General features: G+C 41.6%; 1 protein-coding gene and 1 long non-coding RNA gene across 7 annotated transcripts in view; one reads left to right on the top strand and one right to left on the bottom strand.

Annotated features, from left to right (window-relative positions):
- Positions 1-8,383: 8,383 nt before the first annotated feature.
- LOC133570044 (uncharacterized) lies at positions 8,384-13,766 on the bottom strand. 3 transcript variants are annotated; one of them, XR_009810037.1, is made up of 9 exons: positions 13,659-13,766; positions 12,716-12,773; positions 10,877-10,968; positions 10,687-10,762; positions 10,523-10,597; positions 10,306-10,423; positions 9,892-10,164; positions 8,699-9,704; positions 8,384-8,568 (listed from the first exon to the last, which is right to left on the bottom strand). It is a non-coding gene; the product is annotated as an uncharacterized LOC133570044 (long non-coding RNA). The 3 variants fall into 3 exon arrangements; XR_009810035.1 differs by having other exon boundaries at positions 8,699-10,164; XR_009810040.1 differs by having other exon boundaries at positions 9,610-10,164.
- A 6,341-nt stretch (positions 13,767-20,107) lies between these two features.
- Positions 20,108-27,339, top strand: part of LOC133540699 (transcription factor SOX-6-like) — a 213,816-nt gene continuing 206,584 nt past the window's right edge. For 2 of the 4 annotated variants that reach the window (XM_061883555.1, XM_061883544.1), the window contains exon 1: positions 20,108-20,496. The gene's annotated coding sequence lies outside the window, so the exon portion shown is untranslated. The remainder of the gene's footprint in view (positions 20,497-27,339) is intronic. The other 2 variants (XM_061883536.1, XM_061883527.1) reach the window with 1 other exon arrangement.

Genomic DNA, 27,339 nt, shown 5'->3' with positions numbered 1-27,339 from the left:
GGGAGGTGTAGCGGATTTTATAGACTAGGCTCAGTGCAAGTTGTTTTACTCTGTCCTCCACCCTGAGCCAGCCCACTTTGGAGAAGTGGGCTGGATTGAGGTGTGATCTGGGGTGGAGGTCCAAAAGTAACCTGACTAGCTTATTTTGGGATGTTTGGAGTCTAGATTTGAGGGTTTTGGAGGTGCTGGGGTACCAGGAGGTGCAAGCGTAATCGAAAAAGGGTTGAATGAGAGTTTCCGCTAGAATCCTCAAGGTGCTTTGTTGACCAGAGAGGAGATTCTGTAGAGGACTCTCGTTCTTTGGTTAACCTTTTTGATTACATTGGTTGCCATTTTATCAATGAAAGCGTCACAGGACACGCCAGTTGAGCCTGTTTTATGCCATGCAGTCACGCCCTCCACAGATGAGATGTGTCAATTTCAAAATATTACTTTGAATCACTTTTTGGCAACCAAGAATACCTGGATTTTAATGAATACATCCAAACACGAAATAAACATTTATTATGTGCATGAACAAAGAAAAGTTGATATTGTATCTAGCTTCCAAACAAGAAAGAGGTTTTAGCACATCAACATTGAAGCAATAACAGTCCTTTACAATCTCATAGAAATGGCCAACTCTTTCATTTTTGTACACATTAAATTAATTAATTAATTTCAAACACATACCGTATCCTGACAATAACCATAAATACAAAGTGTTTGTCTTACATGTAGTAATCAGTTGTGGACAGACAAAGCCCCAGCACGGCAGCTTTAACTAGCGTCCGCGCTCTTTCAGCGGGAATCCATTTTTGGCAGGGGCACCATTGAAAAAATGTAATGGCCCCATCTTAATTGTTTATCTGTAGCTTTGGGCCTCAATGTACACTCCTGCTTGAGCACGTTAGTGAACAACAGAGAAAGAGTTATGCTACAACGTTAAGATATTGGGGATCAACAAAGCAGCAAGTGGGACAAAACTGGGCAGATATTTTTCTCTTCCTCATGGGGATGAACCTGACATGGTTGCCAGCTATTCACGCCCGCCAAATGAGCCAATGCTGCCAGCATCAGGGAGCCACATTTTCAGGTAACAATTCAATTCTTGTACGACACAATAAGATGGTTTTCAGGGCATTAAAAGTCATTAAATATATTACAAAAAGCAAGCAAAAGCCTTGCATTGCATTAAAAAGCATTACATTTGATGACCACAGGCATTAAAATGTTTCTACGATTGTAGGACTGTGCCGATAGTGGTAAGTCACTTAAACAGTAAATGAAAATCAACTCAGTAACTTTGCCGTCACTGATAAAATTGCTGCATCTGTCTGTGTTTTTCTGTTCTTCAGCTGCAGCTTTCAAACTGGATACAAGAGGTCTTGCAAGGTCCAGTCCAAAAATGTAAAAAGGACTGCCTCAATTCAGCGATATGAAAACTTTGTCATTCTTTGATGACTGTAGGTGTGTAGTCCTTAACTGTGACATCATGCCATGTCCATTATGAAGCTGGGCAAGTTTCTCATAGACTCTACCAGCTGTCTCCACTTGAACACACATAAGCAGCTAACTTGGCTATCATTAGCAGATGCACCTCACGTGACCTACGGTGGCCCAGGATAGACAAATGAGACAAGTCTCACAACAGATTAATTCTCCCACAGTAAATGAATTACAGTACATTGAGCTGCCTGACACTTTATACTTAATTTGCTAGCTACTGTTTATTTTGCTTAATGCTTATTTTTGTAATGCATTTAAAGGATGCAAACATCATTCTGTGATGTGTCTTTTTCTATAATGTTTAAATCAGTCATCCATTTCTGAACACATGCGTCATTTGCATTCCTATTATGATGTTTAGTTATTATTCCATAAAACCTTTTTACTAATCTTTTTAAAAGAGTATTGTAACGGTTACAGGGGGAAGGAGACGACACAAAGGCAGGTGAACAATTTAGCCTACGGCGTCTTTATTATAATGAGGGTATGAGGTGCGTAACAAGACTAAAGATATAGTGTAGGACTTTGTGTGGGATATACATGGAGAATATTACCAGCGGTTGTTGTAGTGCGTAGGGCTGGGCGATATATCGATGTACGCGATATATCCCGGGTTTCCCACACAGCAAAAACACTCCGCGGAGGTATCACGCATTCCGGAACAGACCCACGAAATGGACCCGTATTGGGCTCCACTTGCTCTCCGGAAATGATCCGCCACGGAGGCGGGTCGCGGACCAGCCGCGGCTCCGAGTTGGATCCGCTCCGCATCCATGATCGAAACCTTACCTCCGCAGCGGGTGCGCTTGGGACCCGCACATGCTGCACGTACATCCGCCGCGGACCAGCAACGGACTCATAAAAACCCTGGCTCATCTGGCCCGGGTCCATTATGGACCCGTTTATCTTATTTTCAAAATCCCTTCTGTTCTTGCTGTAGGATAAAATAGATTCAATATTTATATGTACTATATTTACTAATGTAACCGAGGGTTTATATAAATCGCCTAAACTGTATCACACTACAAAATAACAAACACGGAGGCTCCAGTTTCACACGAGGACCACTTTATTTTCGTTCCTTTCAAAACCTCCGCTCCACTCCAAGATGACATTATTTCCGTTCTATCTCCCTTCAAAATAAGAGCTCAGGGCATATACTGTATAACAGGAACTAAACATAACAAAGAGGCAAACCATAAAAATAGGTTACATACCTCCCCACCTACAAAAAGAAACGTCCTCGTTTCAACACAATAACAGGATATGTGCCAAAAAAAACAACACAAAGAGGCAAACTATAAAAAAAAACATATTAACCTGTCCCCCCAAATATACAGAGCACACACAACCACAACAAAAATTATATATGCATGTTTCCCTCACACCATGGCACAGTCCCAATCACGCATGCCCCACTATTTCCACGTACACCAGAAAATCATGATACACCATAGCCTCCAGACATACTGTACACAGATGAAACATGTGCCATTACAGTAAGAAATATGTTAAGTGACCTTGACAATCTCCAACTGAACGTCCAACTGTAATATTCCCCTGTTCGTGCTGTTTAATGTTCCTTCCCTTTCTAAACCGCTAGCCAAAGGTGACAAAGTCCTTGAAACGACTTGGTTGTCTAACTTTCCTCCCAGAACGAGAAACAATTTGTAGTGGCTCTCTGGTGCCTGTAATCTGAACAGTCCCTGTGTCACCAGAGATCAACAGCTCGTCAGCCGCAGCACCCCTCTCTAGTGACCCCTTGTCCAGCAAAGAGGGAGCCTGACTAGGAGAAGCAGGCGGGCCACTTGAAAAACCAGCAACCATCGGTAGCGTGTATGGTTTTAGTCTATCATAATGGACGACCTGCTCCCGTCCATCAAACTCCAAAGGGTTGCCAATATGATAGGTAAGTCCAGGTTCTCCCTGAGAGTCCAACACAGACAAGACCCTATAGGGCCCCTTCCAGTGGGGAGCAAGTTTCATCCTGTCCTCTGTCGGATTACTTAGCCATACCAGATCTCCTACTGCATACGGCCGGTGACGCACGGTTCCATCATGGTACAGTTTTTGCTTCTCGTGAGCGTTGGCGCCACTGTGCCGGGCACCAGCGAAAGCAGTCTCCAGCCTCTCTGCTAAAGAGGCCACAAAGTCAGCATGAGAAAGAGGCAAGTCCGAACGCACCAAATGAGACGGCACCAACGCATCCACTGGAACACAAGCCTCTCGTCCATGAAGTAGATAGTACGGACTGTAGTTGGTGCAGGCATGCACAGATGTGTTATAGGCGAAAGCCACCTGTTTCAGATAATCATCCCACTCACCACCGCAGGCGAGCAGCGATTTGGCCAGTTGGTCGACCAGAGTGCGGTTAAAGCGTTCAACCATTCCGTCCAATTTGGGATTATAAGGTGCAGTGCATGTCTTCTTACTTCCCAGGAGCTGACACAGTCTTTGAACAATCTCGGCTTCAAACTGCCGCCCCTGATCACTATGAATCGTTTCAGGGACACCATGCACCATCACATAGTCATCAAACAAACACTGTGCTACTGATCGTGCTGTCTGGTCAGAGAGAGCAAAGATTCACAAACTTGGTAAAGTAGTCTTCCACTACTAACACATATCTATTTCCCTTAGAAGTCACTGGCAGTTCAAGAATGTCCGTTGCTACTCTCTGAAGTGGCCGAGTTGCATGAACGCCCCCCATCGGTGCCCGATGCTTAGGCACCGGTGCCTTGCGTGTTTGACATGGGATGCACTGTTCACACCACCGCTGAATATCTTTAAACATGAACGGCCAGTAGCAAGTTTCCCTTGCACGTTCCCACACTCGTTCCACTGAGAAATGTGCCGATGCAGAGCCCCCATGTAGATGCTGCAGCACATCAGAGATAAGCAAGGAGGGCATGAAAACCTGACACAGAGCATCTCCGGTGAGGGGATAGTTCACCGTCCTGCAGAGTAGTCAATTAACAACAGAGAGGCGGGGATATTCAGTCCATAATTTTCGAAGCCACCGGGAACTACCTCTCATCTGCCCCTTAGATGGCCGAGAGCCACGTCTTTCCATCCAGTCCAACACCTGATTAATATCTGGGTTGGCCTGTTGTAGCCCCCTCAGTTCCGTTCCATCATGTGAAAGTGCATGTTTGAACGACAAGTCCTGCGCCCCACTGCTGTTCTCCACATGCTGCGCCCCAGTACGTAGGTCAAAGGTCGGGGGTTTTCGGGTGGGTGTTTGTAGCAGTTTAGTGACTGGTTGGGGAACGCTGGGCTCTATATCTGAGCCTATGACATTCACGTGTGTGGTTTTCTCACCTGTGTTTACCACACTAGGCTCAGGGTTTTGAGGACGCCGTGAGAGTGCATCAGCATTAGTATGCCGTTTGCCGTCTTTGTGCTGTATACTCCAGTTGTAAGGGTCCAGTTCCAGTATCCATCTTGCTCTGCGTCCCGTGGGATCCTTGTCAATAGACATGCCACGCAGGCCCAACAGCGGCTTGTGATCAGTTATGATGGTAAAGGCAGCTGATCCTATGTAGTGTCTGAATTGTCGTGTAGCCCACACTAGGGGCTGCAACTTTCCTCAATCACTCCGTCCGCCAACAGGGCAGTCATCTGCCTGTCTATTTCCTCTCTCTTTTCGGGTGAAGTCCGGTAGGCGCGCTGCCGCAAAGGAGGATGATCACCGGTCTTGATGTGATGTTGGATAAGTGTGCATCGGCCAGTCCCCTCGTTTGACGGGTTGAATATCCCCTGATGCTCGGCTAGCAGTGCAGCCAGTTGTGCTTTCTGTTGCTGACTGGCAGAAGACTCCTCCAGTGATACAACAGGCACCTCACTGGATGAAATGGCCGAGACGGTCTCCGTTGGACCCTGAGGAAGTGTCACAATTTCTGCCTCATCCATGGAGAAAAACTCCCCCACGTGCACGCCTTTTGTCAGTATAATGTCCTGATTTGTAGGGTTCAACACACGGGCAGTGGTAACTCCGTCCTTTACAGATGTCAACGTGTGAGCTATGACACACTCACTTTTGCCTTTAAGGTTGGGTGATAAATAACCCACAAAGTCAGGAAGCTGATCAACGGGCCCAGGTGGGGTCACACTCACAGGCACCAGCATCTCGCTGAGGGGGGGCAGTGTCACTACAGTGGCGATGGAAACATTGCAACACTCCGGAATCAGGTCTTTGCCACTCAGGAGTGGAAGTACAGTGTCCCATAGGTGTAGTTGGCCCCGGGCATAATCCAGGAGGGCGTGATTTGCGACAAGAAAGTCCAAGCCCAGTTGGGCTGTTTGTGTGGACCCCCTAATAACGGGGAAAACGTGCTGCCGGTAAGTTTTCTCCAGACGCAGGGTAACCGTTATAGTGCCCAGTGTGTCGAGCAACTGTCCATTCACCGCCCGTGCAGCAATAAAATCTGCCGTTAAGGATCGCTTGTGCAAAGCTGGAACAGACATGCGAAAGTTGTCACTGATAAACGACTCTGTTGCTCCTGAATCGATCAATATGTTAATTTCAGTCCCTTCAATGCTTCCCCTCACATATGAGGTTCGCTGTTCTGTCTTGTCCGGTGTCATTGCATTACTCATGGAGGGGATAAACATCTCTCCCTCCATAGAGCCCATAGGTTCTGTAGCTGATGTTTGGGCTGCAACATCAGCTACATCTCTTTTCCCGACTGGTTTGAGGCATCTTCCCTCCTCGGGGAGAGAAAATGCACACCTCGCCGTCTCTCTGTTTCCTCATTAGAGGGGCTCCTAGCAGATTTTGGACCCCGCCAACTTGGGGAATTAGCTCGGTTGTTGTAGGGGCCCCAATAGTCCTGTTTCTCTCTCGGCCCTCCTTCTGCGCGCCGCTCATATCCACGGTCAGGAGTGCGCCCTCTCTGTTGACCCCATGTGCGGGACGGACAGCCTTGCTCCCCACAAGTACACTGACACTGACTTCCCCGTACTGGATGACGTGCTCGCTGTTCATCTTTCCAGTAGCTGAATCGCAGTCGGGTGTTTCCCTCTGCCATTCGTTTCATTTCCATCCTCATTTCCCGCACATCTGCAGTAAGTCTGTCTATAGTCCTATACAAACCACCACCATCCTCGGATATGGAGTGCACCATGGCCGCTGTACCACTTCCTGTGGGAGGCTGGTGCACCTGTGTGCTGACATAGTCCATCCTTAACGCCTCTCTTGCCATCTCACACCGGCCAGCGATGGTCAGGGCCTCCTCCAACTCAGTCGCTCCCTGCTCATGACATTTAGCTCTCAGAGCCGGGTCGAGTCCAGCCAGAAATCTGCAAAATTTCTCCTCTTTCTGAGCTATATCCCCGTAGCCTGGGAATGCCTCTTGAACGAGTTTGCTTATGTCTGCTGCATATACTTCCAGACTCTCTCCGGGAGCACGGAGGCGGGCAGAGATGTTTGCTCTAAAACAGTCTAGAAAACGTTTTTGTCCGAAAGCTTCTTGCAATTTTTCTTTCACCTGATCGTAATCCGCCTGAACGGCAGTTGGTAAGCTATCCCATAGAAGAAAAGCAGCCTTTGTCAGCCGCGTGGGTAAAATCCTCACCAGTTCATAGTCAAAGTTACTGCCCGTACCTCCAACCAGCGCCTTCACTGCTACTTCATATTGTCTGGCCCAGCAGGGGAAACTTTGTTTTTCCTCACCAGAAAATGGCTGTGGGAGTTCAATCTTTACATTGCTGGCGAAAGATCTTTCTCCACGTTGCTCTCTGTAGCTATAGTCCAGTGGGTCCTCGCTTTTATTCCACATATTCCACATACATCAGAAGATCGCAGCCAGATGAACGAAGTCTGTGTATTTTCTGACCAGACGAAGCTTTACCGTTGCTAGCTGCGGCTAACTGAGATGAAGCTAGCTGACTCTCCGGACTTTACGGTAATTAGATGTCTTTCTTTCGCGGGACTTACATCCCACCAATGTAACCGAGGGTTTATATGAGTCGCCTAAACTGTATCACACTACAAAATAACAAACACGGAGGCTCCAGTTTCACACGAGGACCACTTTATTTTCGTTCCTTTCAAAACCTCCGCTCCACTCCAAGATGACATAATTTCCGTTCTATCTCCCTTCAAAATAAGAGCTCAAGGCATATACTGTATAACAGGAACTAAACATAACAAAGAGGCAAACCATAAAAATAGGTTACACTATTTATATATATATTTATTTTATAGAGTGAATTGACCATTTTAGGTTTCTGCCCATTGACAATATTGTTAGTTTAAAAATACAAGGCAATGCATATTTATAAATATGCATTGCCTAAGCTTAAGCTTAGGCCTGCTATAATAAGGCCTAGCGATATATCACTGGGATAAAATAGGAAACTAACACTAGTGTTAGTTTCCTATTTTATCCTACTACAGCAGGCCTAAGCTTATAAGCTTAGGCAATGCATATTTATAAATATGCATTGCCTTGTATTTTTAAACTAACATTATTGTCAATAGGCAGAAACAGAAAATGGTCAATTCACTCTATAAAGTAAATATATATATATATATATATATATATATATGTAGGTGTGGGAAAAATCACAAGACTACTCCGTCTCTACTTTGAGACGAAGTAGTCTTGTGATTTTTCCCACACCTACATATTGCGCTCTACCACGGTATCGAGCACTATTCTCTGGATAATCCAATCAAGACATATATATATATATATATGTATATATATATATATGTATATATATATATATATATATATATATATATATATATATATATATATATATATATATATATATATATATAAATAGTAAATATAGTACATATAAATATTTAATCTATTAGGCTACAATTTCAAAGAAATGCTGCTCCATGCACAGCTAACATATCAGAAAATGAATGACTGGTGAATGACAAGTTCAATAAAAGGTTTTTTATTGATACATATTTCTATTCCTCCTGATCTGTCTGTGGAGGTGGAGGCGGGACTCGCCTCCTCGCTGCCCGATCCGCCGCCAGGTTGAACCACCTGATTGCGTGTTTGGTGACCTCAGCGTCTGTGGCTGACCTTGTCACCCCATTTTTTCTTACAGCACCTGCAATCAAACAAGATTACAAGACAAATACGTTTGTTTATGGTATGTAGCATCCAAAACCAAGTATGGTTACACAATACAAAATATGAGATAGGAATTAAGAAGATCCATCCATCCATCCATTTCCTACCGCTTATTCCCTTCTGGAGTCGCGGGGGGCGCTGGCGCCTATCTCAGCTATAATCGGGCGGAAGGCGGGGTTCACCCTGGAAAAATCGCCACCTCATCGCAGTATTAAGGAGATTACATTTGAAAAAGAAACAGGACTTAAAGTTACAGGAGGTGGTTAAAATAAGAGGTGCGGACACTGAATTTGTGATCAGGGTATAGGTGTGCAAGACATCCAAAATGTTCAAACAATATCGTTATTTGGTTCCTTGATCAGAGTACTGTATGTGGATAAATCTTGTTTTTTTTCTCACGTTTTTTTGGCTCTGTTGGATGACGGCGGCGGGGTTGGGAGGAGGGTGTGGCATAAATACATATCCATAACCAAACTTTAAGAAGTTGACATTGCATGTTTTCTTATTATATTTGTACTATCATTCTGTATGTATTCGTGTAGGCCTATTAACAAGACCTCACATCATATAAATACGTAGCCGAGTGCCCACTGAACTTATAACCAATAGAAACCATTCCGCTGCCCCCACTATTGACTTTGAACGTATGTAATATTACCTTGAATGATATATACTTACTGAAAAGCAAGGTCTTTGTTGCCATCCCGCTAAAGGCCTTTTTGTTATTGACACCCTTCCAATTAATTTGATGTGAAACGTCCATCCATCCATCCATTTTCTACCGCTTATTCCCTTTTTTTGGGGTCGCGGGGGGCGATGGCGCCTATCTCAGCTACAATCGGGCGGAAGGCGGGGTACACCCTGGACAAGTCGCCACCTCATCGCAGGGCCAACACAGATAGACAACATTCACACTCACATTCACACACTAGGGCCAATTTAGTGTTGCCAATCAACCTATCCCCAGGTGCATGTCTTTGGAAGTGGGAGGAAGCCGGAGTACCCGGAGGGAACCCACGCATTCACGGGGAGGACATTGGTGAAAATCCTGCCCAGGATGTTCCAGGTCACCCGCTTCACGTCCTGGCCTCCAACGGTGCCCAAAGAAGAAATCTAAAAGGCATAGACATCTCTTTAAACAAACAGGTAAACATTTTAAAGCTTAAGGTGCATTTAAAACGATTTTGTTCCTGTTGGAAGCGTCCTGAAATGTAAAAAAAACAGAACCTGTTCTCTTGGCTCATGGACCTATGCTACCTTTACACACGATGTCAAACCAGGCAGATTGTGGCTCACTGACATAATTTTACCACTGGGAAAAGGCGGTTCAGGACAGGCCTCGTTGTCAGGGCTGACAGAAGGGCTGTCAGGGTTTTCAGAAGGGCTGTCAGGGTTGTCAGAAGTGCCTCAAATGCCTCCAACTGTTCCAGTGAAAACTGGATATTGGCCGGCATTTCCACTTCTGGCCCCGGGGTACTGGTCAACCTGCTGGTTAAGAAGTTGACCTCCACCATCAGCTGGTCTTGGGTGTGTTTAATAGTTTACAGCAGGCTAGGGATCTGGACCTCAGCCGCTGTCGACAAACAGCAGTGTTGGTTAATGACAAAAGTTATTGACAAAATTTGAAGACAATATGTGTTTGGTTGTGAATTTGAATTTTTTCCAAAATCTGTGGCACAGAATGAGCATCCGGTATTTGTCAGTTATTGCTCACCAGAGCAGGAAATGTTGTCGGCCATTCTTCCCCCACGCCATGTTGGCCTTTAGGCTAGGCGGGATCCAGGCTCCTCTGTCTGCCACATGTTGAGGGAGTCGAGGAGGGACTGCCGTTCCTAGTGAGGTGGGTATTGTGAGAGAGTCATCAGTTTACTATGACTGATAATACACAAGGGGCCTATCTATTCACTAATATTTCTGAGATCAGTCCCTACCTTGTGTAACTCTCTGCATGTTTAATGCAGGTGCTGGTGAAGGCATATGAATACGTCCTCCCCCATGGTGAGGTGCTAAGGGAGATAAATTGGTATTAAATGGTTGTGATCTGTTAACCATAGTTACTGGATGCTGAGATATTATTTCGGAGATCAGTCTTTACCTAGAAAGTTATCTCCAGGTGAGGAGTTGAGTACCGGTACTAATGACTCTTGCTGGCACTTGGTGAGACGGTGGAGCTGGGAGAAGGAATACAAGAAGAGGGGAATATCTTTAGCACTAAGAATGTTAACCATATCTTTAATATTAATGTGGTGGTTTCGTTTTTTAGATGTTAAGAGATTATTCCTTACTCTGCCTGTGCAATTGGTTTGCCAACCCCAGAGATGCGAGGTCACTATTTCCCGGGTCTTTTTCGCTATCATCAGAGTCCACGAGACGATGGCTGTTGGGTAACCATATCATTAGGATTATTGCATTACCAAAATTGCTAAATATACATATAGTACAAGCATCCCTGGTCTATTTTTGAATGCTACCGGAAATAACCTTCCTGTTACTATAGAAACATGACAAAAACATGACAGAACACACTGGCTTCCTTTTCCGTTTTTCTGGCAGCTCCTCATTCTCTGCCTCGGATTGCAGGTCTGACGTGTTCTACCCTTTCTATATTGTTGCATTAATTTAAATGTGTCTTTGTAGTTGTCTAAAATTGAATATGTTAAAATTAACATGAGTTTCAAATTAGCTGTAGAGCTGAACTGTTGATTGATGAATTTGCATACCACAAGTTCGGACAACAGAAACGTCATATCTTGGCCAGTTTGGCTCATGCTGCTCCTCATTTAAAGCGTCCCTTTTCATTTTTTCTGTCCTTTTATAGTTTGGCCAGAAAATCATCCCATCATCATACCACCCACTTGGGACAACCGCAATGTCCCCGTTAATTATGAACTTGATCAGATGAAAAGGCATCCTTAACGTAGAAAGTAAGAAATGGGGTATTTATTCATCGTCAAAGGAACAACGTGGCATGCACAGGTGTATACAAATAAGCAAGTAAGATGAGCTGAGATTTTACCTGAATGCTGCCCCAAGGTGATAAGAACCATAAGAAAGGTAAAAGTAAAGGTCATAATAGTCATAACTTCAACTCAATCGTAAAGTAGGGTTTGAAATTATGGGTGTAGTGTATACATGGAATAATACGAACTTTTGTATAATACTGATAGATATTTTTCACCCAGAGTAATGGAAGTCATAGTCATAGTCAGAAGTCGGTAGTCAACTATAATATTAAAGTTTGTAACTTGAACTGATTGTTTAAACTGATTAATTGAACCGATTTGAACTCCTAACTGATCAGTTAGGAGTTCAAATTGGTTAAAAAACAAAAAAAAAAGTTCAAGTTCAAATCAGTTAAAACAATCGACTGTTTAAACTGATTTGAACTTGAACTTTTTTTTGGTTGTTTTGTTGTTTCATTTAGTGGAGGAGGGGTATGGCCACGAAACCATCCCTGTACGGCAAGGCTACACATTTCTGTCGCAGTGCTGACACCTCACCCAACTTCAGCTCATCAGATGGATCATTTGCAGAAAATATATTCATTCTGTCAGAGTTGAAGGGGTAGGTACAGAATGGAGACTGCCGGGAAAATGTTGGGTTATCATCATTTTCAGAATCCGAACCAGATGTCCCATCGTCATCACACCCATCCCAATACATGTCATCAAAATATGCCTCCAATTCCAAGGCCTCCTCTGTAAAAACGTGCACGTCTGGCATTGCATGTGCAGCTGAAGAGGATTGGGCAGTGTTCTCAGAAAGAACTCTGTCATCTGGCCCTATTCCTGTCATGTCTGTCATGTCTCTCTGAATCTGAAGAAGCCTTTTTTGAACGTCTATGCGTGTCCTTCGTCTTAAGGCTGATAAAGACACAGGCATAGTTTTCTATTCATGTTTGCGCAAAAAGACAAGAAAATACAGTAAATTGTATCATTGATTATTGTTTCTAAAGTTATATTTAAATAAATACATTGTTAAATGGTGATGTTGTCTGTTTCATTGCTACAAACTAGACGAGATATAGGGCAACGTTAAATTGATTCAGCCCCATGAATATGCCAAGAGCTGCTATAAAAATGTGTAAGCAACATTACATTTTAACAAACCAGAAAGTGTCTTACTTGATTAGGCGAACACAGCAGGAGCAATTCTAGGCAAAAATCCAGGCAATCGATGATGCTGGAAAACACACAAATTAGAAGATGGGACCATGCAAGTTCCATACAGTAGCATAAGAAGATATGAACAGGCGCAAAACACATTAGTTGTAAACAGTGATTAAAACAATTAATTTCTAACTCATTCATTTTAATTATAAAGATTGCAGATAGACACTTTACTTTATACATTATATACAGTATGAAACAGTCACTGTTCTGTTCTGTCACTGTTTTCCCACTCACATCAACTCATTTTATATTTTTTTCTTCAATTAACTATGCCAAAAAAATCATAACAGACATACCTTTTTTTTTAGTATTAGTTTAGTCGTGGATGTACACTGTATTGATTTGCCATTAAATTTGCGCACCATAGTATTGTGCTTACAACAATGCTATGTAGCATTAAGCTGGCTAATCGTGGACTAGCTTAATGCTACAACGTGCGCAGCATTTAGCATATAAAAGTCCAGTTTTTACAACAATTTAGCAACCATAATGCGGGATATTAACCCCGTACTTTATCAACAAGTCACAGACGGTGTGCATTCTTATAGAATACTTTAAGAGCGACAACCTAAACGTTTATAAAAAAACAAAAGAATCGAGAGACATTGTGCGGCCCGGCCACGTTGTAGCTATAGCTTGTTCCTTTGTTTGTGACGCATCAAAATATACAGCAAAGAAACTTAACTTAACTTTAACTACCATAGCAATTTTGGCAGAATATGTTATATCATATATTGCTGTTCCATTTTAAATAAAATAGCCTTTTTTTACAGAATAAAAAGTTTTACTTAGTCCTATAATATCAAACAACGTCATTACAATTATACATAATTGATGTTTGAAACACAAAAGCGCCGATATTTACTGTGAATGTATATAGCAAGAAATTACTTACATTCGTCTCAGCAAGTCCGTCGAAGTTCGTTTGCAGAAAGTGAAGAAATGGCCGCCAATTCATGCGCGTACACTTGTGCGCCCACGTTGATGGAACAGTACATCCGCTCTGTATCCGAGTGGGCTGGCCGATCCTCGGGGCGGCACGAAATAGGTAACATTACAATTTTCAGAGGCGGAGCTGATCCTCTAGGAGGAGCAAAAACGAATGTGACAGTTACGCGGCTTGGGCGTTTTGAAGGCGAACCTGTATAGGAGTATCTTGCTCTGTGGGTTGTCTCTGTGCGATATAGAAAATGGCTTTATCATAATATTTGAGTATACGTTCTCACGCAGTTGCTTTTAGCTGCGGGAATTACTCTACAGCAGGGGTCGGCAACCCGCGGCTCTTTGGCCCCTCTGATGTGGCTCAACTGCATAATTGCCGACCCCCTCGATTATTTCGGGAGGTTTCCGGATTTTGGTGCCTCTCCCGGAAATCACCCGGGGCTAACATTCTCCGATTTTCACCCGGACTACAATATTGAGGGCTTGCCGGGATGGCTATACTTTTAACGCCCTCTACAAATGGTAAATGGCAAATGGGTTGTACTTGTATAGCGCTTTTCTACCTTCAAGGTACTCAAAGTGCTTTGACACTACTTCCACATTCACCCATTCACACACACATTCACACACTGATGGAGGGAGCTGCCATGCAAGGCGCTAACCAGCACCCATCAGGAGCAAGGGTGAAGTGTCTTGCTCAGGACACAACGGACGTGACAAGGTTGGTACTAGGTGGGGATTGAACTAGGACCCCCAGGGTTGCGCACAGCCACTCTTCCACTGCGCCACGCCATCCTCTACAACATGTCATCGCGCCCGCTTTTACACCATTCTATCTGCATGCCGGCCAGACGCATGTATTTCGCTGCTTCTGTCATCACACGTACGGAATTGCAAGGCATACTTGGTCAACAGCCACACAGGTTACACTGAAGGTTGTGATACAAACAACTTTAACACTCTTACTAATATGCGCCACACTTTGAACCCACACCACACAAGAATGACAATCAAATTTCGGGAGAACATCTTCACAGTAACACAACATAAACAGAACAAAACAAATACCCAGAATCCCATGCACCCCTAACTTTTCCTGGCTACATTATACACCCCCGCTAGCACCAAACCCAGCCCCCCCCCCCCATGCGTCGGTTGAGGTGGGCGGGGTTGCTGGGGCGTATAATGTAGCTAGGAAGAGTTAGGGATGCATGGGATTCTAGGTATTTGTTCTGTTCTGTTTATGTTGTGTTACTGTGAGGATGTTCTCCCGAAATGTGTTTGTCATTCTTGTTTGGTGTGGGTTCAAAGTGTGGCGCATATTAGTAAGAGTGTTAAAGTTGTTTATATCACAACCTTTAGTGTGACGTGTATGGCTGTTGAACAAATATGCCATGCAGTCGTGTACGTGTATCTGCGGAAGCCACATACAACATGTTACTGGGCTGGCAAGCTGTTTGTACATGTTGTAGAAGGCGTCAAAGGCAGTGCCTTCATAGCACGCCCTTATTATTGTTATTTGAGTGAACATCAGCAGATGTTCGCGGGAATAGTTGCTTTGAGTATTCGGGGACCTCCTGGAAAATTTGAGAGGGTAGGCAAGTGTAATGCTGTCAAGCGGCATTCATATAAAACTTGCGGGCCGCACTAACATTAAATTTTCTTATCAAGGTGCGGGTCGCGTGTCTGAGACCCCTTGTTTACACATAGCACAAAGCAAAAAAAAAACTTTATGCAGTGTTATTTCATTTTGAATTTCAAAAGAGTTTTGTGGCTCCCATTGTTTTCTTTATATTGTGAAACGGCTCAAGATGGCTCTTTGAGTGGTTAAGGTTGCCAACCCCTGGACTACAGGCTCTTCCCACTCCTTCTTGTGTCTCCTTCTCACAGACAGCGAGCGCACATTCTTAAACACGTCACATACTGTCACGTCATACGTCACATACGTATACGCCCTTACCCAGCAGAGAGGCAGCAGCGTGGCTAATGTTAGCTGTGATGCTAGCGGAGTGTTGCGAGGGATAATACGGGAGAAAGAAGGTGCAAATCTGGTAACAAATGAAGGAAGAGATAATTCCCAAGAAAAACAGCACGGGGTCCATCGTCTGGCGGTGGTTCGGCTTCAAGCGGGAATATGTCGAATAGACAACTTTAATTTGTCGAGTGTGGGGCACAAGCGTTGCTACCAAAAGTAGCATTACTGATAATATGTAGCATCGTTTGAAAAGTCACCTGCTAATAACTGTTTAATAAATACAGTTTTGGTAAATTGACTTAGTTGAAATTTCCTTCTCTGAATGAAAGTTTAAAATTAGCATATATTAATGCAGTATGAACAAGAATGTTTTAATGTAGACACATAGAATCATCATACTGCTGTGATTATATGCATCAAGTGTAAAATAGATTTGGAAAAAGAGTGGTCATCTTATATTCAGTTTTTTTTTACTTGGGTCAATACAGTTCATTATGTTCCCTTTTTATTATCATTGAAAACTCAGCCTAGAGTGAGACACATGTATCACTTTTCCATGTCCCAAAGGATCATTTTCCAGTTCTATGGTCATAATCACAATTTTCTTCTTTGTCACCAGTACCGTTCTACAAATGACACGCTAGGGTCTTGTCATGCATGACGGCAAATTCAGACGTTCCACTGTATGCATTTGTAATTCTTTACTACCACAAGAAAAACAAATAAACACACGTTCATGAGAGCCTCAGAGAAAATATTTGCTGGCTCAAGATATGTAAGAATGTCCCTCCAAGTGATATAATTAGAAATGACAAGTTGCACTTCTTAATTCAACATGATTAATCACTGCTCCTATGTTAGCCTGAAAGGAAACATTTGATTCTAACTAAACTTTGACGGACTTCAAACTTATAAGTGAGGGATTTGGGTCAATTAATAACAACAGAGCGTCCCACTTTGCAAGGCGGACGATTTGCATGTATGCAGATGCTGTCTTGGTTAATGGCATAACTGCATTTGCTGGTGACAAAGTTGTAGTCTTGGACAAGCCCTTTCATCATGTAAGTGCACATGACCCCTGCTGGCGGGACAATGTGTGCAAACATGCTTGATTGTCCCTAAATAAAGTCTTGGTAAACAAACATTTACACTCTTCACCCGATAAAAAATATCAAGGCCACTGCTGTGAACTGGAGAACTACTAAACCACAGCCTGCATTTATATTCAGAAACTACAAATCTCAAATGACGACGCATCCCTTCATTTTCACATCACTTATCCCGCTCAGTGGCTTCGTGGTAAATGTGGAGCAGAACAGCAAAAATGTCCTTTCCCTCTTGCCTCTTTAATTCTCCTTGTCAGCCATGCACTACTACAGCAGTAAAATGAGTCTGCCGCTGATTAAATACAGCGATATACATTAAAAATGTCTGTAAAAAGCAATCTTGAGCGGAGCAACGGATGAACAGCCACCAAAATAAAACTCAGTATTTAACTAAAAGAGGCACTGCCTTGAATCTTACTGCTGCTTGCTTTAATTTGCAATGAAAGCTGGGCGACACAAAATAACATCCTTTCGACAGAGTCCGTCTATTGTGTGTCCTTTCAACTCCTTATGTCATCTGCACCTGATGCTTCTGCAATTAACAGTTTCCCACTTACAAATCGGCGGATATTGGTGGATGCTTAACTATTGCAAGACTAAACCTAATCACTGAGAGAGATTGGATGTGAAGCAGCTGCACACCTTTTAAGAAACACCCACTAGAATCAAAGCAGCCCCCTCTTCACACTCACTCTCATCCAGCATGCAGAACAGGAGAAGAACACATGTTAATTTATTGTAACAAAAATTTTGATTTTCTCGCACTCTCCTCTTCAAATATTTATAGGCTAGACTAGAATTTCAAGATGCATCAAAGGCTCATAAGAATATGCAAATATGGCCTGCGCCTCTGACGCGCCGGACTGTCTATTGCTGTTTGCGTGCAAGATGCGTGCTTAAATGTCAGCTTCTGAACACAAAGGAATTAGTTAGTCTCACATTAATAACACCACCTGTATATCAACCATATGACAAATGATACACCTATACAATTATTTTGCACTACACAAAACGTAATTACGCAACATACACTCTGAAATGTATTAAAACAAACAAGCTGCATTTAAGACACTGGCTTCTTTGCAGGTTTGAAGGCCTTCATTGAGTTAGCCAGGATGGACTACATGTTGTACTAAAAGTGACCAGAGGGTGGCGTATGAGACACATGCAACGGATCGAAGAGATTGAACGCTTCATCCACAAGTCTTTAATATATAGTACCTGCGTCATTACAGGATTGTCAGTGTTTTTTCGTTATCAACCAATCAGCTAAGTTTGAATGTATGAAAGTCATATCGCTTATTAAATTGACACGTCTTATTTTTGTCTGCAGTGATGAACTTCTAAAGTTTATTTCACTCAGTAATTATTTCACTTTTGTGGTCACGTTCGGATGGGAGGACTTACTCCACCACATTGATGCGTTCACGGTAAAGGGATATCTGAGGCTTTGGTGCGTTAAGGGGAAATTAAGGAAACGGGGACTTCTTATCTGATGTGGTGAGACTTCAGAAAGTTGTACGATCGGCTCACGCTTTCTTTTCTTTCTTTCTGTCTTCATCTCTCTCCGCCTTTCATCTTTCTTTTTTGGCCCCCTGTGACTCTTCCGATAATAATGCAACTTGCCCCCCTTCTGTCTCCTCTAATGGTAAGTAATTATTGAATTTTCTTCATTATACAATAAGTTGTTGCATATTTGAATAACGAGGTGCAGGTGACCTTAATAGTTGCTGATGAGTTATATAATTAACTTATCCTTAATGCATTTAATTGTTTTTGCTTCATGCGGATAGTTCACTGTGGTTTGATGCTACTGTGACCAACTGTAACTCCTCTTCATAAAAAGTTGATTTTTAAAATAATGGCTCCTTAATGACTGATAATCTAAATCCAATCCAATAACTCCAATTCAGTGAATTAACCAACTTTAAGTATACAATTTTTATTTCAATCGTCCAAAGGGAATAAGCAGTAAAAATGGATGAATGGACATTGGTAATTTTAGTCAGATCTAAAAAAAAAAAAAGGATATGTGCATTCAAATAACGGCGCAAACGTTCTTTATATTGATATTTCCAGGATACAATTTTGTTAATGTAGTAATGATACTGTATAATGTTCACCTCATTATAATTGGCAATCTATTATGCCAGTGGTTCTCAAATGGGGGTACGCATACCCCTGGGGGTACTTGAAGGTATGCCAAGGGGTACGTGAGATTTTTTTTTAAATATTCTAAAAATAGCAATAATTCAAAAATCCTTTATAAATATATTTATTGTATAATACTTCAACAAAATATGAATGTAAGAAATGCAACAATGCAATATTCAGTGTGGACATGTTCCATAAATATTGATGCTAAACATTTGTGAAGAAATGTTCAGAATTAAGTTCATGAATCTAGATGGATCTCTATTACAATCCCCTAAAATGGCACTTTAAGTTGATGATTACTTCTATGTGTAGAAATCTTTATTTATAATTGAATAACTTTTTTATTTTTCAACAAGTTTTTAGTTATTTTTATATCTTTTTTTCCAAATAGTTCAAGAAAGACCACTACAAATAAGCAATATCATGCACTATTACACAATTTAATAAATCAAAAACTGATGACATAGTGCTGTATTTAACTTCTTTATCTCTTTTTTTCAACCAAAAATGCTTTGCTCTGATTAGGGGGTACTTGAATTAAAAAAATCTTCACAGGGGGGTACATCACTGAAAAAAGGTTGAGAACCACTGTATTATGCGATAACTGAACGCAATCTAATAATAACAGTAATAATTTATTGAACAGTGATTATACCATCCATCCACTTTTTTACCGCTCGTCCATTTCGGGTTCCAATATAAATAACAAAATGAATAAATTGCTCCTTTATTTAACCCATTTTTGATTGATTAAAACGTTTTGGTGGCACATACCGCTCATAAAATTGGACGTATTAAACACAATCTTAAACGTATAAACGGCTTTGCATTATCGATTATGTTTTTTTGTTGTTGTTTTTTTAACTTTTGAATGGGTATAAATGTGAGTTATGTTTCGAGCACGTGCCATATAAAATATTGCGTCACTTCTTCACGGACTTCTGCGTTTTGTCCACCACTGTGTGAATGGACGTGACGTTGGGTTCCTAATAAAGTGACTCCCTCACTCTCTTTCATCCGGGAAGAGGGGGGAAGAAGGGTGGGATGGGGATGGGGATGGGGATGGGGATGGGGATGGGTGGGGGGGGGGGGGCAGTATGGGTGAGTCCTGCCTCCCCTATCCTGCCCTCCCTCCCTCCCTCCCTCCCTCCTCGGGATCAATGCCCTGGACACTCACTTTCTCATGTCTTCAACGGGGAATGCTTAGAATACCTGCGACATGGCAGCTCGCGTTGATTGTCGATTTTGACAGCAGCTCCACGCCGTCGTCTTCCCCTGTGTGTGTGTTTGGGGGGGTGGGGGGCACAGAGAGAGAGAGAGAGAGAGAAAGAGGGAGGGAGATAAAGCAGAGAGCAACAAAAGCTACTTGTACTTTTTGGACAGCTCAACTTGAGAGAAAGCGTGTGCGGGACCCTCCTCTGATGGTGCCGCTCGAACAAGACTTGTTAAGTTGACACACGAGCCCGACCGACCGACCACCATTTCCCCCCCCCTTCCTCTTGTCTTGTCCAACACGGGAAGAGGACACTTTCGCCTCGACTCACGTCGTCAAGGTAAACAACACGTCCGACTCTTTTTTTTTTTTTTTTTTTTTTACCTTACGCTTGTTGTCCTCTTGTACTTTCGCGGCTGTTATGAGGGGGCAGGTGTGAATGGAAGTTAAGACGAAGTCAGGACGCCATTGTTTGGAAACTTTTAGCCGGTTCCAGCCGACGGAGGTGCGCACGAGACATGAACCGCGCGCGCTGACAAGTGATGACTCAGGCGCACCCGTGCTGCGTTCAAAGTCACCTCATTTGCGGCATATTCACCATAAAACTTCACTCCGATTCGACTTGATTTCCTTGTTGTTTGTCTTTTTAGCAGGCGTGCGCCGGCTTGGGACTGCAACTTGTTAAATTGTTCACCGTGTACACGCGCGCACGCACTTCATCCAACAAGCAGCGAGTTTTCCCATTTAATTTAACATTATTTGCTACACATGTGAACGTGTCACTATTTTCCGAACGTTTTTACCACGGCTCGTAACTTTCCGAAGTTCACCTCTCAATGAGGATGCGATGGGCGCTCGGCAGACGTGCGTGTCCCACTCCTGTCTCATTATGTCCACCAACCCAAAGTTATCATTTTTAACCCAAACTAATTTTGTAATCGTTTTTTTTCCAATGACAGACAACGGTGTCCCCGTTTAGCTTGGGAATGAACGCGCTCTTCCTTCACTTTTCCAGAGGTCGGGGGGATTGACCTCAAAAGAATGCACAAGTCATAAATTAAATTCAACAATCGCAAGGCTTGTCCATTTAAAGAAGATGTACTTGCGCACACTCTTCTCCATTTAAGAGCAAAGCCTGGAAATACGGCGATCTGGCAAGTGAGCTTTGTGGGAAAGTGTAAATAACGCCCACATAAACAGTACATGGTATTTGCCCTTTAAGTGAGTATTTAAATACAAATAAATCAATAAATGTAGTGCGACAATAAAAATGCATTTTTTAAACCCGCAACTTTGAGAGTTGATACATGTGCACAAATATGATCTAAATATGATGTGTCAGATTAAATTATACATATAAAATGTGAATAAATTAAACATACAACACACAGTGTAATTGCATAAACATAATTTGACACTAACTGGCCTTCAGTAGTGTGCAAACTGTGCAAGGAGAGTTAAAAAAAATATTGCGATCAATATGCGGACATTTATCTTTTTTTCTTGACCGTGTGCGTATTATGACACCCCCTGTGAACAATTATCGAAAAAACAAAAACAAACTCTTATCTGGCTCCTTAAACCACAAACATCACCTCAATATTGAGTAGGGGAAAAACTTTATTTGCTATTTCAATTGTGTGGGTGCAGAGGAGAGGAGGCAGGGTTCCTCATAAGGTAAGGTGGTCCTGGACACCAAATGCGAGTCTAAATGGCACATTTATAATTAGACTGTCCATTCAGCACATTGTTGTGCAGGCACACGCTGAAGAGAGAGTTGATCTGGCAGCGCAAAGAGTCCATTTGGTGCAACACTAATAACCCACTTATCGTCCTTGTCCAATTTGCCGCATATTTTCTTTCACATTGCTATTTATAAATGCAGGTGCACAGCGTATTTTGCAAGTAATGCGCGTTTTGTTGGTCTTAAATCCGCCTGCTGTAAAAGTGAAAAAATGGTTTAAAATAGTTATCATAGCGGGAATGCACAGTGCCATGTTTGCTCCTATTTTGATATTTGTAATTTTGGGAGCTCTGAGTTCTTTTTGCACGGAGCACTTTGAACTCAGCACAAGACAGACATAAGATATATTTGCCTGCAAGCAGGGAGTTCAAAGATTTTAGGACTTTAATTTTGGCATGAAGGGAGAATCCACCTGGCTCACTTGTCTAAACATATCCTGTACTCTTTCCAAGTCCAATGTCCCTCTTTTGGAAGAGGAACTTTCCCCCTTAGCCATCACACATTAGTATTAAATCTCTTATTTGTTTTAGGAAATGGGGAAAAAATGCTGTAAGTGGTCTTAGTAAAAAAAATGTTTAGTCTAAGTGCCACTAACTAAATTTACTTGGTGATATACAGGTTTGTGTAGTATTGGAGGATCAAAGAAAAAAAGTAAATGCACATTTTATCATATTAATTAAAAACACACTTTTGGTATCGCACATAGCACACAAGTCAAATCATTCTGTGGTAAAAAAAAAAAAATACAAATAAAACCCTTGAGGCTGTGTGAGATGTTAAATAAATAAAAATAAGCTGTTCACTTTTTTGTAAACCTGTGCGAGTCAATTAAGGCACTGTGTTCGCCATATTTAACAGGTGTATCACTCAGGAATGCAGGTTTAAAAAAATATATATATTCTGCAGCAAAGTGAGTTCTTGTCATGGAGACCATTTGAGAATTACCTGCAAGAATTTGACCTTAATATTTCAGTGTTTTATTTATTGTCATTGTGTGCGCGTCAACGCAGCTGCTGATTTGGATGTGAGATTTTCTAAGTGACAGGACACAACATATGCATATGTGATTGTGTGTGTCTGTGTGTGTTAGAAGGGTGTCCTGCTCTCTGAATCACTGGAGAGAGCATATAAGAAGCAGGGATAAACATGGGAGAGGTAAACAACAGTAGGCCTGTTTAAGTTAGAGGAGTCCGACATAAGGGTTGCAGATAATACATGTGTCGGCACATGTTGTGATAGCCGTCTTTCTAAGTGTTAACTCATTTGCAGGACAGAATACCTCAAAATTCAGACATAGTGACAGGAATATTTGGTCATTGTCGAGTATGTAATGTGCCCCCCCCCCAACATGAAGTTAATACAGCTGAACATGAATAATGCTCCCACGGGACAACAGGGTTAGGCAGTGGCAGACCAGGCACATATTAGGTGGAGGTCTCTGCCAGATTGTTTCTCAACAATGTTGTACTTTGTTTTCGGAGTCAGTACGCCGTGGTTGACGGTATTTGTGCTTGCAGAAAAAAGTGGTGTCTTTTCTCACGCTTAATTCGAAGGTATTAACATCCCTTGCATTACTCACATCCTGAACGGTAAAAAAACATTGTTCAATTTATCATCACAATATTCTTTGAGTAATTGTGGGGTTTAAAGACAATTTTCACCTACACTGGCCTCTGTGTCCCACACGGAAGCTGTAAGTGAATAGCATTGCAGACATTAAAGGAATGCAAGATGAAAAAAATGTGTATCTTCACAGGAGCCATATACTGTAATTGCACAAGTGGCCCATTTAGGTCTGTATCATTCATTCTGTCACTGAATGTTTTTGTCAAAATAATTGGTCATTTTCCTTTAGTCCATAGTGTAGCATAATTAACTTTGACTTCAATATACACCAATTCTGCCAATGCGAGAATTTTTTTGTGATTTTTTTCAAGTTTACATTAGTGTGGAGAGTTAATTGGAGAGGCCTTGGTGGGCGTGTATATTTGACACATTGTCTTGGACTGTAATCAGGTGCAGGATTTAGTTAGGCGCATTGTTTTTTTTTTCTGAATCAGATGAACATTTGTACAGTGACTCAGTGAGGATGTTTGCCTTTATTTCAATATCAAAGAGACACACGGAGCAGCCAGGCAGTAATTAAAATGTGCTGGATTTTAGAGTCCCTGCACACACACTGACGCACGCCTCCACACACACGCGCTCACACGATTTCCAACAATTTCTCGGACACTTACCCTAAGCTGGTGTTAACCTTAAACTGCTTCCTAATGTAGCTAAATATTGACATTTTGAGGTTCTAATTTTGTCCCCAGAAGGGAGGTGAGTTGCGCGATGACCGTGTAAATACTTGACTGTATGTCCCTACAATGTGAACAATACGGGCGACACACACATGCATGCACTGCAGGTTGTGTGAAAAGAGTGCAGGTGGTTGAAACTGAATTTTAAACAATCACTCATATCAGTCGGTGCAGACATTCTCCTGTGAAATCCAGAGAAAACAACTTACCTTATACGTCGTTTTCGCCTCTGCCAACCATTTGAAAGCTTTTGTGTAATTATTTCTTCCCTGATTCTGTAATGTTTTCACTATAGTGACACTAACCCTAATGAATTACAAATGTAATAGTGTTCCAATAGTAAGTTAATAATGTCCAGGGACCTTGTGGATGCCAGGATTACAACACAAATAAGTGGTGATAAAAATTTGGCCATCTTACTGTTTTTGTCCTGCTGAAATTGTAGAAGGTCTACAGACCTGCGCTTGTGTCTCGTGAGAAAACAAGGCAAAAGAGATCAGTGTAATGTACGCTGTTGTGCTGCAGGTCTCACAAAAGGCGCCACAGCATCCCTTCTATAATACTTGGATCAGGCCTTCTCATGTAGGCAAGCTCCTGCCTGAGTGAAAGTGTTGAAGGACTCAGCACTTGAGTCCTTCACTTAGTCCGCGCAGGCAGCTGTTACACTCTATAGATACTGTAGATAGATAGCCTTAAATCATTCAGCTTGTGTTGGATGGAAGGGACACAGATATAGCACAGAAAAGCCTGTTCCTGTAAGATTTTAGTATCATGAAAAGCACTGTAAGGTGACATATTTTGGGGAGCCTTAGAAAGCTTTGACTCTTCCATTTTTTTTATTAATTTCTGGAATTTGAAGCAACATATACAAAATAACTTCCCCACTAGTACTGTTTTTTATTATGAACTCATGATGACATGATAAATATGTGGATATGGTGAAAAACATAAAGGGGGATCAACTTGTGTATCTGGCAGGTCACATTTAGATGAAACACATCTGCTCTGGTGTACATTTTGTTCCCTTTTTTTAAAAATGTATGTCAACCTGTAACTTTTGTCACACTAGACTGATGTATGTACCACTTTCATCTTTAGTTTCTCGTTTAATGGTTGCCAACATATTTTTGCTCCCTACCATAACTGGTACCGTCAAAAAATAGAAAGAAAAAGTACAGTAATTAATTAGACACTAACTGGACTGAAATCTCACAAGATATGCTGCTCTATCAAGTCAGAACACACAATCAAAGATCAAAAATTCCAGGTATTCTTTTGACTTTAGAGTCTTTGTTTCTTGAAGATTTCATTATCTAAATTTTACAATTATTGTGTGTCTTAATTTGGAGGTTCTATAAGGCATCTGTAAAACTGCATTTTTAGGGGAGCATTTTAACACAAAACTTGCCTTTTTCTAGGGCGTGTATTAATTCAGAGGTTTGTGTATATGCAGTTACGCAGATAAAGCTTACTTGGTTCTTTTTAAATAATTTTGTGTTACTTCTTACTAAATTCCCATAAGAAGAGTTTATGTGTGAATGTCTATATATTTTTAACCTATTCTGTAAGTTCACAGTAAGAGATCTAGATTCCAATGTTTTTATATTTCCAAGATGCAACAGAAGGGATTATTGCGCATATCCTAACACAAGTCTCTCCTGTCTGTACAATTACAAATGATCTAGTTGGTGAAAGCTGACAGATCGCCGCGTATCTGCCAACTTGATCTGACATGAGACCTAAAATATGTTCCACGGTCTGTGACGAGGCCAGCCAATCTGGCTTCTTCTCTCCCAATTACAACCGTAAAAGATGCTGGAAGACATTTATATTGGCACATAACTGTTTTCATATCAGATTGAAGTTGCAATGTGCACAATGTTGTGGGTGCTTGCAAGCAGAAAGGCAACATAATAGTTTCATTTTTAATAATGGTAATGTTTTACTTTAAGCAAATAATAAATATTATATAATGATATAATAAATAGTGAATCATAATATTTTGCATATCTTATTTTAATATTTTGAACTCTTTTTTTGTTTTGCTTAGTTACTTACTGTTTTTGTTTGGATAGTGACAAACAATTATGAAACACCCTTTTTTGATAACTTCATTATTATATATATTCTTCAAACATGGACACATATATTCTAATAGAGCTTGCTCATTAAGATGATAACAAAAAAAATGATCAACTAGGTGCTTGGTCTCATTTATTTTCTTTGATAAAATAAAAAAAAAGGTAGTCTATCTTACCTTGTAGTCTATTTCTATCTGAAGTTCATGCACTATCCTCCTTTAAGTAATTTTTTGTACGTTCACCTTTGTTTTCTCTGAAAAAAGCCACATTTATTCATTCAGCACAGCATTTAAATATTTTTTTCATCTTGCCAAAACTCCCACAAATACTTCTTGCTTTCTTGCTGATAAGACACGGTTGAAACATGCATTTGCTCACGATCGCCCCCACTTCTCATAATCTGGTAAGTTACAGTACGACAAGAGGCCTTCTAATACAGTGCCGACAGCTGTAATTGTAGTCCAATTAGCAATAATCTTGATGTCATACTTACATCAAACATGCTGTAGATTCAACAGTATACAAACTATAAATTCATTGATTGCCTATCCAATAATTATTTTAGCGACACTATGAACCGCATAGCAGTCAGTGATCCATGCCCTCAACCTCTTCTACTTGCACACAGACAACCGAGAATAAGGGCGGCATAAGACCCAGAAGCCTCATGTTAGGTTTTTGAGCTAATTTAGTAAATTTTACTCAAGTCAATTTAAAGTACCAGTAGAATAGAAAAAAAGTCGACTTTAAATACTGAATTGTGTTTCATTGTATCCATCAAACCACATCAATTTTTATTTTAATCTGCAAAGTATGTAAAAATACCGTTTTAACGTCACAAAATGCTACAATTTTAGACGGACATTTTGAATATTACGCTGCCAATGTCTTGGGCAATTTCCGTAGATTCAGGGTTGGATGACGTCACTATAGGAACCTTTTTGCACTCTGACCATATCAGGAAATCTGTAATACTAGAAATATCCAAAAAATAAAAATAGATCTACTGTCTATCATTCACATCCCTATGTAAGACATGGACACGTTTTTCT

The sequence above is a fragment of the Nerophis ophidion genome, linkage group LG02, assembly GCF_033978795.1.
Source record: "Nerophis ophidion isolate RoL-2023_Sa linkage group LG02, RoL_Noph_v1.0, whole genome shotgun sequence".
NCBI classification, from domain to species: domain Eukaryota; kingdom Metazoa; phylum Chordata; class Actinopteri; order Syngnathiformes; family Syngnathidae; genus Nerophis; species Nerophis ophidion.
This window is presented reverse-complemented; position numbering and strand designations above follow the sequence as displayed.